The sequence below is a fragment of the Vulpes lagopus genome, chromosome 18, assembly GCF_018345385.1.
Source record: "Vulpes lagopus strain Blue_001 chromosome 18, ASM1834538v1, whole genome shotgun sequence".
NCBI lineage: Eukaryota > Metazoa > Chordata > Mammalia > Carnivora > Canidae > Vulpes > Vulpes lagopus.
Genome location: NC_054841.1, coordinates 35,499,748 through 35,517,027, shown reverse-complemented (window position 1 = coordinate 35,517,027; position 17,280 = coordinate 35,499,748). Strand labels below are relative to the sequence as shown.

Genomic DNA, 17,280 nt, shown 5'->3' with positions numbered 1-17,280 from the left:
TAAGCTGGAGTCTAAGATATATATAATTATATTCAGATACATATGGAGATTACAGACACAGATTAGATGAGCTATAGATATAGGTCTTTGAATATAAAATGCTCATAAGAATAAACACCAAGCTGTTCACAGCGGCTGCCTCTGGGAAGTGGTATGCAGGAGGATGGAGGACTTTTTATTTTGCAGTTTATCTACTGTTTGATTTTTTTAAATCAAAATAAATGTATAACTTAAAAATAATTATGGTTTTTCTTTTGAATGTCTTCCTCTTAGCCAAAAGAAGAAAATTATGCACAGCTAGATGAAGATAGACTTATAAATTTCAGAATCTGTATGCAATCCAAAGAAATTAAAAATAGAAAAAAATTCAAGAGTTGCTCAAGAAAGACTTCTCAGCAATTCTCAGCTGTAGAGTTTCTGAGAAATATCTGAATTCTGTGTTAATATGTTTTCCATTACTAGATTAAAGGTATTTTGGAATATAAGCAACATTAAACTCACAAGTAACTTTTCTTTTTTTCTGATATTCATTTTTTATTATTTTATTTTACTTTGTTTCCTCACATTTGTATTTAAATTCTCGTTAAAATACAGTGCAATACTGGTTTCAGGAGTAGAATTCAGTGTTTCATCACTTTCATACAACACCCACTGCTCATCACAAGTGCCTTCCTTAATGCCCATCACCCATCTAGCCCATCCCCCGCCCACCTCCCTCTATCAACCCTCAGTTCGTTCTCTATAAATAAGAGTCTCTTATGGCTTATCTCTTTCTCTCTCTTTTTTTAAATTTTTATTTCCCTTCCCCTATGCTCATCTGTTTTGTTTCTTAATTTCCAAATATGAGTAAAATTATATGGTATTTGTCTTTCTCTGACTGACTCATTTTGCTTAGCATAATACACTCTAGCTCTATCCATGTTGTTGCAGCAGCAAGATTTCATTCTTTTTGATGGCTGAGTAATATTCCATTGTATGTATATGTACCACATCTTCTTAACTATTCATGGACATCTGGGCTCTTTCCATAGTCTGGCTATTGTTGATAATGCTGCTATAAACATTGAGGTGCACGTATTCTTTCTAATCTGTATTTTTTTCTAATCCTTTGGGTAGTAGTAGTACAATTGCTGGGTTGTGGGGTAATTCTATTTTTAACTTTTTGAGGAAACTCCACATTGTTTTCCAGAGTGGCTGTCCCAGTTTGCATTGCCACCAACAGTGCAAGAGGGTTCCCCTTTTTCCACATCCTCTCCAACACCTGTTGTTTCTTGTGTTGTTAATTTCAGCCATTCAGATAGATGCGAGGAGATATCTCACTATGGTTTTGATTTGTATCTCTCTGATGATGAGTGATGTTGACTTTTCAAAATGTGAAGTAAAATGACATCATTCTCCACTTACCAAGTTGGCAAAACATTTGCCAATATTAAAAAGATTGCTAATGTTCAGCAATCATAAGTAGGTATACACATAATGACTTGGGAAGAAACACATTTTTAAGTAGAACAACCAAGTTTAATTTGATATATGTAGCCTAATGCCATTTTGTAAGTACATAATGTATTTCAGAATAAGCATAAGAGAAAGTTGGGAAGAGCAAATATTAAGCTCTTGACAATGGCTATCTCAAGGGAAGCCTTTGATTTGAAGAACCTTTTGACTTTTTCCTTTCATAAAACTTTGTTTTTAATGTGAGAATATGGTAGGCCTTTTTCCTCCCAAATATTTTCAAATTTTAAAGATTTAATTTTATTTATTTGAGAGAGAGAGAAAGTGAGTGAGTGGGGGAAGGGGCAGAGGGACAAATAGAGTTCCCACTGAGTGGGGATCCTGACTCAGGGGTGGATCCCAGAACCCTGAGATCATGACCTTACTGAAGTCAGATGCTTAACCAGCTGAGCCACTCAGGCTCCCCCAAATATTTTCAAATTTAAAAAAAATGTAAAGAGAACTAATGAAATTGATTTACTTTGTCTACATCTTTGTAGTTATAACTCTTCCAGAGTTTTCAATCTCCGTTTAAGAATAACACAAAAAAGTTTTCTCCTTATAATGAGGCTTGGGAAAGATCTAAGGGGTGAAGTAGAAGGGGGTGTTTATATAAGGTGCCTTCCAAACTGGGGACAAAGAAGTGCAGGGAATTTTATCCCATATTCTCAGTTCATTTCATCCTAATGGTATTTTGAAGGGAAAAAAAACATTGAGAGAAGGGATATGATAGTGTGTTTTCCATAACACAAAGGGCATAAATTTTAAGTAAAAAAAAAAATACTATCTTAAAGTGTTCTGTGGTGCTTTTTTGAGGGTTCTATGTATTGGCTTGTTTTTCTAAGAGCTCTGATTTTAAGAAGGGAAAAGAGGCAATGAGAACACTGAGCCAGTATCATGATTCTAGTAATTTTTATTGAAAAGTAGAGTCTCTTAAGATTGAAATAATTCTAGGACAGTTTCACCTTTTTTTTTCTTTTTGATGAAAACTTTTTTTCATTGTAGTTGACACACAATGTTACATTAGTATCAGGTGTACAACATAGTGATTCAACAAATCTATATTATGTTCACCACAAGTAGCTATCCCCTGTAGCTACTTTATCCTATTACAGCACCACTGACTGTATTCCCTGTGCATTTTTATCCTCATGACATTTTTACCCCTTAAAGCATCTAATAGGGGTGCCTGGGTGCCTCAGTGGGTTAAGCTCCTGCCTTCGGTTGAGGTTATGATCCTTCCTTCCTCCCTCCCTCCCTCCCTCCCTCCCTCCCTCCCTCCCTCCCTCCCTCCCTTCCTTCCTTCCTTCCTTCCTTCCTTCCTTCCTTCCTTCCTTCCTTCCTTCCTTCCTTCCTTCCCTCAGAGTGCAAACAAGCAGGGGAAAGCAGCAGCCAGAAGGAGAGGGAGAAGCAAGCTCCTGCTGGGAGCCTGACATGGTGCTCCATCTCAGGATCCTGGGATCATGACCTGAGCGAAGGCAGACGTTTAACTCATTGAGCCACCCAGGTGCCCCTTGTAAGGAATTTCTTATTCTTCTTGGGTATCAAGGAAAGCTTTATTAGTGATCATGGCAGACAAACAGATCACCTTGGGGTAGTAGGATTCATTCTTCTCAAACACCGAAAGCTGCTCTTTCATTACATATTAGGAATCCAAATATAGTCATACGTATTCATGTGTTAGATAAAAGAAGGAGTGAACTGGCATATTTAAAACCATGGCTCTCTTCAATCAAACCTAATTGGAAAATCTAACTAATAATCATAATAGAGAACAATTATTGCCTCTGGAAAGATAATCACCTTGATGTATTAAAACTATTTTAATTGACTAAAATTTGGAGTAGACCTAGCAGAGCCAAGTACCATTACCATTACTGCAGTGCAAAATTGAGCATGTGGATCAAAATTTAATGTGTGAATACATTTCAGTTTGTTCTAAAAATACTTAAGTACTTAATTTGTAAGCATTTATCTTAACATTTAAAAAAAAAATCTCTAATATTTCAGAGACTGCAGATTCCTGCCCTGGACCTTTGAAGAGCTTGTGATTTAATATGAGGAGACAGGACTACATATAGTCATAATATAAAATTAGTGCTATGCTTACAGATGTGAGGAAATAATAGGAACTCTTGGCAATGGTGGTTTATTTTGCCTGGAGTTACTAGGAAAACCTTCACTAATAATGGCGATCTCTTAGTTTAAACTTAAAGCTTTTTTTCTAAGTTTGAACCTGGTTTGGAGTTTACCAACTAAAGAAGAGAGGAAATGAACAAGTAAATGTTCTGCTCATGAAAAATAGCAAGAGGAAAGGCAGGGAAGAATTAACACTCATTGTGGGAAATGGGAACTAAGATACAAATCCTATATTGTTCTTCAGTGTCAAGTGACTGACAGGCCATATGGTATCTATTTCGCTTGTTTAAAATGTACTTCCAAATGGAAGAAACAAAATATTGTATTTCAACTGCTTACTTTTTTTTTTTTTTATAAGTGAGGAACCTACTCTTACTATTTTCCCGTTGTCCTGGAGGTATCAAAGAGGTTTTGCATCCGCGACTATCCTACTGGTATAATATGCGTGTCCCAAAACAGGAGCACCAAATCAAATCATATTAACTATCAATTATGTTAAACAGATCTCATTCAGATATCTGTGTTTTGTCTCTTTCAAGCTTCTCTTCCTTAAATTTGAACTTCTTTAATATTAATATCACACCCTCAATTTTTTTAATGTTTTGTTGGTCTGGATTTGTTCATCCCTTCTATTATCTGCATTTTGTACATGTATCTGTTGCCCTACCTGTCATAATTTTTTATTCATTTTAATGTATATGATGACATTTTGAGAGAAAAGTTATATTCAGACTTAATTCTGTCTCCTTGACATCTTTTCTGCTTTCATTACTATGAGATCAACTGAGCCAGCCTTTAAATCTGCAAAATGATATTCATTTTACTAAACTTTTCCTTTCTTTTTTTTGGAGGGGGGATCCAGACTCTTCACTTTTTGAAATTACTTAGTTACTTCTTTCCCAGTAGCATCATCAGGTTTTTTGTAGCCTCGGTTAGCATCATCAGGTTTTTTGTAGCCTCGGTTATAGGACAAAACGAATCACACAGGAGTTTCTGTGAAAGTAGGATTAAACCAAGGAATTCTCTTCAAAACTACAAAATCAATGTGCATTTGAGCAAATCTAGCAAGAAAATAGTTTCTGCGGAAAAAAACACCACCAAAAATAAACAAAAATAAAAACAAAATCATAAAACATTTAGATCTTCTAAGAAACTGCATTCTCCACATGACTTAGAGCAGCCCAAAACTAGTTCCTAAAGAATAATAAGTATTTACTGCTCAAAGGTTTAGGAGCGAGTGGGGCAGGTCTTCTGGTCTCATCGGACTCCTTTACACATCTGTGGTCATGTGTGGATGAGCTAGATCGGCTCTCTCACATGTTTGGGGGGTGCCGGCTATAGGCTGGACTAGTATGGCTTCAGCTAGGACAGATGGGCTCTTCCTCTGGCAGCCTGGCAGGGGCTTTTTCGCAAGGTGCTGGCAGTACTCCCGAGAGAGTGTGGAGTGGGAGGTCCCTTGACAACCAGACTAGGAACTGGCTCCCTCTCACTTCTGACGCGTTCTATTAGCCTAACCAAGTCCAAAGGCCAGCCCCCATTCAAGAAGTGGGAAAACAGACCTAGCCACCTTCTGATGGTGGGTGTAAAGTCCCAGGGCAAAGAGCATGAAGGCTTGAAGAATTGAAACACAGTAGCCAGTGAGATGTTACTCCTGGGAATTAAAATCCTTTTGCATTCACCTCCTCTACTTCATGCACCTCAGGCTTTCTTAGGAGCTTGAGCATTCTTCATGAAAAGGAAGACTAAAAAAAAAATAATAATAAATTTAATAAAATAAATAACAGGAAGACTATTTCATCATGTTTTAAAAATGGAAAGAAGCCTATGGTGCAGCAATTCGTTTGGAGGCTCTTAAAATGTATTATCTTATGTCCTGATATCAGCATTTCTACTTTGAAGTTTTGAGATTTTCTTAATTCTGAGAGTAGCAAAAATGTTTACATGGCAACTTAAAAACTTTGCAAGCGTCTGTGCTTTTCATACTAAAGGAATAGAAGAAAATTAATATTTATTCATATATTGGTGTTTATAAAACACTAGTTTAAGTAAGATGGATTTTATGCAGCTGATGGGTTTCATTATAATCATGTCCATTTTCAGGAGTTGTGTTTTTTTTTCCCCTGAATGATTAATTTACTTATCTGAGATTTGTAAGCATATAAATGATTCCCTGATTCCATGAAAGTTATGTTTATATTATTTTTCTTATTCATACTGTAAGCAGTCTCCAGTTAAATAAACCTGGCTGTGAAGAGCATAACCCTTAGGAATAAAGAGCTTTTCCAAATATATTTGTCTAAATTCGGCAGACCTGTTTCAGATACATGAATCTTGTTCTAAAAGAAATCTGTGATTTGCCCCTTTTGAACTTGTCAAGAACCAACAATGACTTGAAATCATAGTATTTCATAAAGATGTTATTTGGTAAAACTGCTAGAGGTTGAAACTGGAGATGAAAAGAAAATATCCAGAATGTATGCATCAGTCACACATTTTCTTGTTCAACAAACCATTCACACTAAAAAAGACAAAAACAAAACCATTCACATGTAAAGTGAAATGGGGAATTCTGACAATTCTTAAATACTTAAATAAGAAAGTGCTTGATTAGGTTTTAGTAAGGCTTGAGTTATATATTGGAATAATTATCATTTTTAAAAAAGATTTATTTGAGAGAGGAGAGAGCATGAACAGGGGGAGGGGCAAAGAGAGAAGCAGGCTGAGCAGGGAACCTGAAGCAGGGCTTGATCCCAAGACCCAGAAATCATTACTGCATCAAAGTCAGATGCTCAGCCAACTGAGCCACGTAGGTGCTCTGGAATAATTATCATTTTTAATAAAAAACAGAAAAATCACTTGCTTCAATGTTATCTCTTTTGTGGTCAATACTTGTTAGGTGATATTCTGAAGTAGAAATTTTGAAACCAGTATGGTATCCCATATTATTAAAGCCAAAGTTAAATAATTTGCAATTGGTCATTTTTATTATAATCTATTTCTGTGGTGGTCTCAGAGAATTAATCAATACAAGGTGCTATTTAGCTATTTTTTTTGCTCTGCTCTTAATGACACCTTACTATAAGTAAATTCAAATTGAGTAAATAAACACAGTGGAAGAGAATTAAAGCCCAAAGAGATTGTAGTCTAGAGAAACTATAAACAAGGATATGTATTTTATGGTTAATGTTTTGAACTATATTTTCATATTTTATCTCATTTAATCAACATAGTAACCTATTTGTCAGTTTGGGCAATTTTACTAAGTAAACCATGGACTTGTGAGTTTACGTGACTTGCACAAGTTCAGAGCCAGTCTATGATAGATAGACCAGGATGTTGCCTGGCCCAAAGCTCCTGTTCTACCAAGACAGAACTGATATTTGGCCTTATCTGTGTACACTTGTCAGGGAGCTGAGCCACCAGCAGTGATGATGGAGGCTGAGGAAGGAGTTCAGAGGACACAAGAGGGAATACTTTCCAGCCTTGAGAAACTGCCACAAAAAGGACAGCTACAGCTTCTACACACTTTTTTCCAGCAAATAGCCCCAATTTCTTTTTAACTGGAATCATGGAAAATCTCAGAAAGTAAAGCATGTGGATTTCAACTCCTATATTTAACTTCACTCTGGCAATGTTAATTCTGCATTTTATTTCACAGCAAAGAAGGACCGATGAATAATATTGATAATGCTATTGATTATAAAAATTTTATTCTATTTTATATCTTATGGGTATCTTCAATTATTATTCAGCAAATACTCATCCCTCTCCTCCATGGAAAAAGGAGTACACTTCTTTGTCCCACTGGTATCATGTGACTTTCTTAGGCCATAGAAATATGACTCAACATGACAGTGTGTGAACTCCCATCTATACCTTAGTGTCCTCAAGTGTCCCTCTGTCCTTCTTAAGAAGATCATGATTCAAGTAGCTGCCAGTCCAAGGAGGATGAGAGACATGTGGGCCAGACATGGACCCAAGCTGCAGCCTGCAGCCCAGCCTACCATGTATAACCAGCTGTTATACATGGTATATACATGTATACCAGCTGAATCTCAGCCAACCTTCAGTGGGATAATTGGTGATAAGTGGTTAGGAGGCTAAGACTGCCAGATTATGATATTCACATACTCTCCTTCAGGGGAGTAGGAGCTACAGAAAGTCTTCAAGTACCCACATTAGGTTTTACCAAGATTGCTCTGGCAGCAATGTGTGGACAAAGACTTCAAATGGAGTTTATTCCTATAGTTCCTCCCCCAGAAGAGGCAGGGAAAAAAACCATGATTTCAATTTGATGCCAAGATCTTTATTTTTTATTTAATTTTTAATTTTTTAGAGGGGGGGGGGGGTTGGCAAGGGGAGAGGGAGAGAGAGAGAATCCTAAGCAGACTCCATGCTCAGCACAAAACCTGATGTGGGGCTCAATCCCCTAAACCTGAGATCATAACCTTAGCCAAAATTAAGATTTGCTTGCTTAACTGATGGGGCCACTCAGGATCCTCTAATCCCAAGACTTTTAGCTGCATTAGCAAGGTGAGGAATGCTACAGCTATGTGAAGAACATAGGGTTGGACATTTGCAGCATGATGGCTTGATATCCAAAGGAAATAATGAACCCAGAACCTCTGAGAATATAGTTGTCACCTAGTCTGAGTGTCTTGAATAAGAACAATTACATAGTAAATATTCTCTAATTGTTTATTTTCTGTTGTTCCCACTTGATCTGTATTGATAAGAACCTTCAAAAGAGGCCTTCATTAATTGTTGTTAATTAGTTAATTGTTGTACTTTCTCAAAAGTATTTGAATGGCCTTTCTAAGAATTAACTACATCTGAGCATCGAGTGAATTATTGACTTATCTTGTTCAAGACTGAAAGCAAATGTAATAAATGCTGTTGAAACCTGTTATGAATTGTTTTAAATTTGCCTAAGAACCTACAGTATTTATTCGTAGAACTTCCATGGTGGGGCCTACCAGTATTAGATTCTTCATCATGAGGAGCTAGTTAATCAATGGGGGAGACCCCATGTTTATTAGTGCCAAGAACAAACCAATGATCACTGGTTAATAAAGATAATTGAGTAGTGGAGAGCTTAGATTATTTTTTTCTGGCCCAGTCAATTCTGGCCATACATCACAACCACCTGGGGATATTTAAAAAACAAAACCAAGCAAATCTACCCATATTGGAGCTTTACTCAGACCAAAGAATGATTATTTTTTAAAAGCTCTCTGGGTGATTTTACTGTGCAGCCAGAGTTGAAACAAGGCATGTATGTTTTATGCAATTTTTAAAAAGCCAAATAGTCTGGAAAGTTTACCTATACAAAATGCCCCATGAAGAACATCATCTCCTATAGCCTAGTTTTTACAGCCAGGCTTTAAAAAAAAAAGAAAAAAAAGAAGCCAAAACCAAAAACCCCAGTTTAGTTTGTGCACCATTATATATATTGATTCAGAAACTAATATAATTTTGCCAATATTACAGTTCATTTACTTCTTTTTTAAATTTTTATTTATTTTTTAGATTTTATTTATTTATTCATGAGAGACACCCAGAGAGAGGCAGAGACATAGGCAGAGGAAGAATCAGGCTCCCTGCAGGGAGCCTGATGAGGGATCTCGCCCTAAGCCAAAGGCAAACGTTCAACCCTTGAGCCACCCAGGTGCCCCACAATTCATTTACTTTTTTTTGTTTGTTTTTTTTTTTTCTTCAATTGTGGTAAAATACACATACAATTTACCATTCTAACCATTTTTAAGTGTGCAGTTCAGTATCGTGAAGGACATTCACATTGTTTTGCAATCATAACCACCATCCATTTCCAGAACTCTTTTAAGATTGTGAAACTAGAACTCTGTGCTCTTCATTTTTCCCCTCCCTCCAGTCCCTGGCAACCACTATTCCACTTTCTGTCCCTTTAAGTTTGACAATTCTAGGTACCTTATGTAAGTGGAATATTACCATATTTGTCCTTTTGTTAACAGGTTTATTTCACATAATATCCTCAAGGTCCATCCATGTCGCAGCACCTGTGAGAATTTCCTTTTTTTATAAGGCTGAATAATATTCCACTGTATATACACACTACGTTTTGTTTATCTATTCATCTGTCAATGGACAATTCTACCCTTCAGCCTTGTGAGTAATGCTGCTATGACCATGGATGTCTAAATATCTTTCCAAGATCCTGCTTTCAATTTTGCAGGATGTAATACCCAGAAGTTGAATTGTTGGATCATATGGTAATTTTTTTTTTTTTTTACTTCTTTGGGGAACTACCATGTTGTTTTCAATGGTGCCCAAGGGGTCCAATTTCTCCACATCTCTACTAACACTTTGTTTCTTTTTTTTCCTTTTTTAAAGATTTTATTTTTATTTATTCATGAGAGAGCGAGAGAGAGAGAGGCAGAGACACAGGCAGAGGGAGAAGCAGGCTCCATGCAGGGAGCCCAAGTGGGACTCGATCCAGGGTCTCCAGGATCACGCCCTGGGCTGCAGGCGGTGCTAAACCGCTGAGCCACCGTGGCTGCCCTAACACTTTGTTTCTTTCTGGTTTTCAATAGTAGCCATTCTAGTGAGCGTGAGGTGGTATCTCACTGCAGTTTTGATTTGCATTTCCCTAATAATTAGTGAGATTGGGCATCGTTTCATGTGCTTGTTGACTACATATCTCTTCTTTGGAGAAATGTCTATGCAAGTCCTTTGTTCACTTTATAAATAGGTTGTTTTGTTGTTGGTGATGGTGGTGAGTTGTAAATGTTCCTATGTATTTTGGATATTAACATTTTATCAGATACATAATTTGCAAATATCTTCTCCCATCTCATGGGTTGCTTTTTCAATCTGTTGTTTGTATTCTTTGATGCACAGAAGTTTTTAAATTTTGATGCAGTCCAGTTTATCTATTTTTACTCTTTTGTCTCTGCTTTTGGCACCATATTCAAGAAATCGCTGCTAAACAATCCATTTACTTTTAGCAACGTCTGTCTTCTAAGGCACAGAGATGATTTACAATGCAAATCAATTGGATAACCTGGATTAATTTGCTCATTCAAAACACAGGCTTTTAAAAATGAATAAATTAAAATTTGGGAACTTTGTGCTTTTACTGAAACTTTAACTTTTGAAAATGCATTAAATCTTATTTAAGTAATTGATTACTTTGCATGAGTTTTCTAATTCATGTCAAGCTTATAGATTCTTTTAAATTGGAACATAATAGGACCCCATACATCAAAGTTTACATATTACATCTTTGTTTTTTCAAATTGTCTATTACAGTGAGTAGCAATAAGCATCTACTCAATAAACTATTACAATAATAAAATATAGCTCAGGAGTGGCAATGAATATTATTTATACAAGTATTTATTTTGTGGATGAATTATTTGAGATCCTGAAGGAAAAGTAATGTATGTGATCAGTATAGGATACAAAAAAGATGCCTTGCTTGCGGATATGACAGGAATGCACAGATTTAGAAGTTTGGGCAGCCTGTCTGAATTAATGGGATAATTGATGCTTGTAGGATGCAGGTGTGCATGTGATGTCACCCTTTAATTATGAGCAGGTGGTGCAATTGGAACATCGGAATAAATTTTGGGTCCGTAAGAAAACTTATTTCAGGAGTTTTTTCCTCAGTTCCATAAATGTTCCAAAAAACTGTCACCATGTCCCTTGGTGGTTCTCACATCTCATGCATCCCCTGGGTATTGGCAAGACATTTTGAGATGCTAAGAGATACTCTGTGCAAGTTGCCATCTTGGTTGACCACATTTCATATTTCTAACTCATGCTATTATATAAAGTTTACAGTATTATAGCCCTGAAGAAGTCTTCCAAGTCATGGGGTTCACATTCTCCTCAGATTGGGATACAGAGGCCTAAGGAGGCAGTGACTGGACACAAACTACCAATAAGGAGAGTGGTCAAGATCCTATTTGGGCTCCCAGATTCAAAAACTTAGTATCATTAGAAATGTCACCAAGAGCAGAAACAAAAAAGAGATAATGCATTCCAGGAAAGCATTCCAAAACCTAAAGTCCCTCCTTGTCTTGCAGCTTCTGAAAGCTTGCTCTCCCTCAGCCATCCACAAAGCCAGAATATCTTTGACTTGTAACCTTCTAACTGCCCCAGCCTAATAAAGCCACAGGGATCCTGGCCACGAGGACTCCCCCTCACCAGCTTTACATAGGCTCTAGCTGGTCTCTGTGTCATCAGAAACCGAATGGCTGGACCTTGTCCCAACTTCCTCCACTTTTAGCTATCTTTGATAAAGGGGCTTCCTTCTCCAAAGATTAGTCTGCTTGGGGCAGCCCAGGTGGCTCAGCGGTTTAGTGCTGTCTTCAGCCCAGGGCATGATCCTAGAGTCCTGGGATCGAGTCCCACGTCAGGCTCCCTGCATGAAGCTTGCTTTGCCCTCTGCCTGTGTCTCTGCCTCTCCTCTCTCTCTCTCTCTCTCTCTCTCTCTCTCTCTCTCTCTCATGAATAAGTAAATAAATAAAATCTTTTAAAAAAAAAAGATTAGTCTGCCTGAAGTGTTGCTGTTTCTGAACTCACACACTCAAAAATTGTATTGACAAGTTTGCCAATTTTCCAAAACGTTCAAATTCATCTGACCTTCTAAATAAACATCCACTGGAAAATTATTGGACATCTGGAGAGTCATCTGGGGTTGAATTACATTTTTGATGTGCTGTGAAATTGGGTCAGCGCATTAGAATTACATTTTAATAGTTATGAGTGCACTAATAAAATGCTGCTCTTTGGTGCAAATTGGCAACTCTCCCAGACTTCAGGAAGCTTCGAAGAAATGAAGTTCAAAATTCTTGATTAACAAATATGTACAAGAAGTCAGAAAAGACAAATTAAGAATCTTCTATTAAAGTACATAATAAACCCTGGATTTATTTTACAAGTTATGACTGTAAATGGGGCCTATTTGCATTGCAAAGGGCAATGTTGTTCAATGGTATGAGTAGCAATAGAAAATCAGGAGGGAAGCTCCTTTTTCCTCTTAGGATTTGTTGTTCCAGTGAAGGTATTGTACTTAATCAACTATTTTCTAGACTATTAATACAGTAAAAATAGGACACAGAGATGGAAGTTGTAGGGGCTCACAATTCTACTGGATGTTATAAAGAACTTAACAATGGGCTGTCTTGTGCATCTCATGAAAAATGTTTAAGCAGAAGTTAAACAGCCATATTTCAGGGATATTTCAGAATATATTTCTTAATTGGATGAGAAGTGTATTCAAAGACTTTCAAGGTCCTTATGAATTTTAAGACTGCGCTGCTACATTCTATAAAATAAAGGTAAAAGGAGCCCTCGCTGAATCGCTGGTAAATAATATGACTTAGAAATGAAGTCTCACTTAACAGCATTTAGAATTTACCTAAACTAAAGCTAAGTTTCTGGAATCCACATAGTCGCTAATGGATAGTTATGGCATTGGATGCAAAAAAGACCTCAAGGGAGCTGCTTCAGCCTGGCAAGACATGCACACCCAACACCCTACGGGGCCAATAGGTATCTGAAGACACCTGTAAGGCAGGTGTGCAGTGGAGACGGAGGGCAAGCCTCAAGATATTCAAAATGTAAGGCACTTTTGGTTTCTTTTCTTATCAAATCATTACCATTGACCTAATCCTTTATGTTAGGAACACATAGAAGATAAGAAAACTCTGGGACAAATAGCAGAGACCATGCAAGAAACCTTTGTTGGGGTGCAAACTGTGGCTCATTACCCCTTAATGCTAGCACAGTAGAGTGTAGAAGTTTCTTAGCTATCCAAAAGCTCTATGAGGAAAAATTGTATGTTCAACTTGGTGCCCTTTGGTTTAATCACATTCAAGGTTCACATGTCATGGCCTTTCTCTCCGTCCCCGTGCTCTCCTTCCTCATTCCTGCTCCTTAGTCTGTCCCTATGATCCCTGACTTCAGGCAATGTCTCATACTCAGGACCACTTCTTCTGCCTCCTTTGAATCAAAATTGACATAAGCTGTGGTCTCATCCTTCTATGTCTTCCAGATAAGGAAGTGAATTAATACTTAAAGACAAATATATACACACTCTGCATATATTTTTAATGATATTTCACAATAGTTGAATTTTCTTAGAATTGAAAAAACATTAAACAAGATAATGCCTCTGTGGTTGTAAATTGAATGCAGATGGGCAACAGTTAGAGGCAAAGGTTCAAAGTGTGGTCTGGAGGTACACCACATCCCACCAGATAGGTTACCAAAGCTACATCTGTATATAAAATTGGAAACTATGTACTGGAGAATTATTTTAAAATCCCTTGCTACAGTCTGTACTCCTTCAACAAAATGTATCAATTTCTTAAGTGGATTAGTTATTGTACTTTTGAACAAACACCATGACTGAAATATGGGTAACTTTATTAAACTAAAGTCAATTCATTGTTTTCTAAAAGTTTTGGTATTTTTTTCTTTCTTCGTGCATTTATTTTTAATTTTGTTCCCATTCCTTTTCTTTTCCCTTTATTGATTAGGAATTTTATCTATTTAATGGTACAACTTGATGTTTTATGTGTAGTATATATTTATAATAATGTAATAATAATATAATTACATATTTAGTATATACTTAAGGTGTATAACCTGATGTTTTGATATACACATGTGGAGTAATCACCGCAATCAAGCTAGTTAACACATCACCTCATGTAATTATTTTCCTTCTGTTTTATGAGTGTGTGTATATGTGGCAAGCATGCTTAAGATCAATTAAAAGTTTAAATATTTTTTGTTCATGGGACTAAGGGGTTCATTTAAGTCATCTTACTTATAGACTAAAATGATTTTTTAGTTTGTTGAGAGGAAATACTTTAAAAAGTTTAGACGTCAAAAGTCCACAAGTCAATGGAGATGAAATATGAAGACAGGGCTTGGTTTTTAAGAAGCTGCAATCATGGTGGCTAAAATTGAATCAATTTACTACAGTCTTCTGCAAAGTAGCCAGATATTTTTCCTGAGAAAATAAGTCTACATGCCGTATACTATATGGATTTACACCATAAACACCCAAACATGGACCACCTATGGTGACCATTTATCTGACAAAAACTAGGACAAAATTGATCCATTTACTGGACCAAAGCAGTAAAATGGAAAAAGCAACCCAGAATTCCAAATGAGCCTAGTTTCAGAGTTTGGAGCATTATCATTACACTGCCATGACTTTTTTTCCCTTAAAATCTCTAGTGTTCCAGGGCACCAAACAAAGAAAAAGAGTAAGTCTTCTTTCTGCCATCTCACATATTTCAAGTACTGCTTTTCCCCCCAAGGACCATTTTGAAAATACACTGTCCACTTGAGGACAGCCACCTGGAGTCAAGGAAAGAACACATAAATAGAAAGAACAGCCTTTTTCCCAAACTTCCTTTTCTACCAAGTCTTTTAGCTAAACTGTTAGAGAAGACTTAAATGAAAGTTTCAAGTACTTTTGACCTTTGGCTAACCAATTCTTGGGAGAGAAAATAACACAGGTAGAGATCCCTGATTTGCTGGGTGAGACTTTCAGCTGAAAACAAAAATTGTTTGTAGTCCTTATAGAGGCTGCTGACTCCATTTTTGAAAAATGGAGGGCAGTGATAAGAAGCACTGGTTTTCCTCCTCTTACCTCAAACATCCATGTTCCTTGTATGACCTCATTCACAAATAGGATAATTAAAATGGACATGACACACGATCACCTTAAAAATAACCTCATACAGGGCAGCCCCGGTGGCTCAGCGGTTTAGTGCCACCTTCGGCCTGGGGTGTGATCCTGGAGACCTGGGATCGAGTCCCATGTCAGGCTCCCTACATGGAGCCTGCTTCTCCCTCTGCCTGTGTCTCTGCCTCTCTCTCTCTCTCTCTCTCTCTCTCTCTCTCTCTGTGTCTCTCATGAATAAATAAAATCTTAAAAAAAATAACCTCATACAAAAAAATAACCTCATAAAGAAGAAAAGATGCTGGTTGACCCAAATTCACTAAGAAATAAGGTGTAATATTGTATACAAGTTTCTTTTATTTAAAAAGAGGTATCGCTCAGTGATGGTAAATCCAGAATTAATGGGACCAGAAGTTTATCTAACTTGGAGGACAAGATGTCTTTAGAAAAATACCTCTCAGTTGGGTGGGTGCGGTGTTCTGGTAGGTCCGGTTGCACACCTCCTCCACCATAGAGGGCTCCTCGCTCTCTAGCAGACAAAAACACACTCCTTGGGCCTCTTCTCTTGCAGCCAGAAAATAGGTGGGGAGCATTCCAGACCTGACTCTCCATGTTGCCTGCAAATGCCTTCCCAGGAGCACTGCTGGAATCTGGCACCTGGATTCTTCCCTTGCTGAAGTCACAGTTTTTATCCATCCCTTTGAAAATATAGAAGAGGACAGAGATGAATATACCTGTAGTTGCTATTAGGGAAAGAGCATAGAGGATACCAAAAATGGCCAAAGCAAGTGTAAGATCCACCATGAAAATGACCAGCTTGGCCAACATGTCCACATTTCTCCTCATTCACAGAAGATATTTAAAACTTCCCAAAGGCTCCCACTATGCAATTGTGTCTTTGTAAGCTGTGGGCAGGGAAAAGGACATTTCTAAACATGCTAAAGTGTGTTGTAATTCCTCCAAGCATCTACCAGGAGGGCCGTAGAGTGAAACTTTGATTTCCCAACTGGTATGAAACAGTGACTAAAGGTAAAGTGTGGGCTATTGCTTCACCATGAATACTCTAGTGGAGAGAAGTACAGGGATTTATTTTATTCCCTTAACTGTGTAACTGAGTCACTTGGATTGTCATTTCCAAAGAATAGGAACACACTAATGTGCATTTACAACTTGTAAGGCTACAGTAGAAGTTTGACGTTATTTGGGAAATTAAAATATGCCAATAAAGTATGAAAGGAGAATAACGCCATTTTCAAACATGCAAAGACTCAGTTTACCTCTCCTGCATGTGTTTGAAAAAAAATTCATTAGAGGGTATAGTCCAATAAAATATTTCCTTTTTAAAAGGGGGAATTTGTGGCATTAAAAAACTGGGAATTTAACCAACAAAGCAATGGAATTAAATCCCAGAATCATACCCACCTTCTTGTATTAAATGGCATGATTAAAAACTGTGATGATCTAAAAACAAAATAACCAGGATATTTCTTAGTTAACAAGGTAAATGAAAGATAATAAGAGAATCCAAGAAAATATATAAAGTTGAATGATGATGATACTGTATCTTCAAATGAAGCTAACTAAGCTGAAATGTGCTTTTTTTTTAAAGAAAAAAAAGATTTTATTTATTGATTTGAGAGGAAGAACATGAGTAGGGGGAGGTGCAGAGGGAGAGGGTAAAGCAGATTCCCCACTGAGCAGAGAACTGATGCAGGATTGATCTCAGGACCCTGAGATCATGACCTGAACAGAAGGCAGATGCTTAACCAACTAAGACACCAGGTGCCCCAAAATGTGCTTTTTAAAAGATTGTATTTATTTAATTTAGACAGAGGGGGAGAGAGAGAGAGAGAGAGAGAGAGAGAGAGAGAGAATGCACACTTGTGCAAGAGTGGGGAGAAGCAGAGGGAGAGGGAATCTCAAGTGCACTCCCTGCTGAGTGTGGAGCCTGATTTGGGGCT

General features: G+C 37.2%; 1 long non-coding RNA gene across 1 annotated transcript; it reads right to left on the bottom strand.

Moving 5' to 3' along the window:
• Nucleotides 1–2,386: 2,386 nt before the first annotated feature.
• On the bottom strand, nt 2,387–16,245 carry LOC121478207. Its single transcript, XR_005984433.1, has 2 exons — nt 15,774–16,245; nt 2,387–5,372 (listed from the first exon to the last, which is right to left on the bottom strand). It is a non-coding gene; the product is annotated as an uncharacterized LOC121478207 (long non-coding RNA).
• Nucleotides 16,246–17,280: the final 1,035 nt, after the last annotated feature.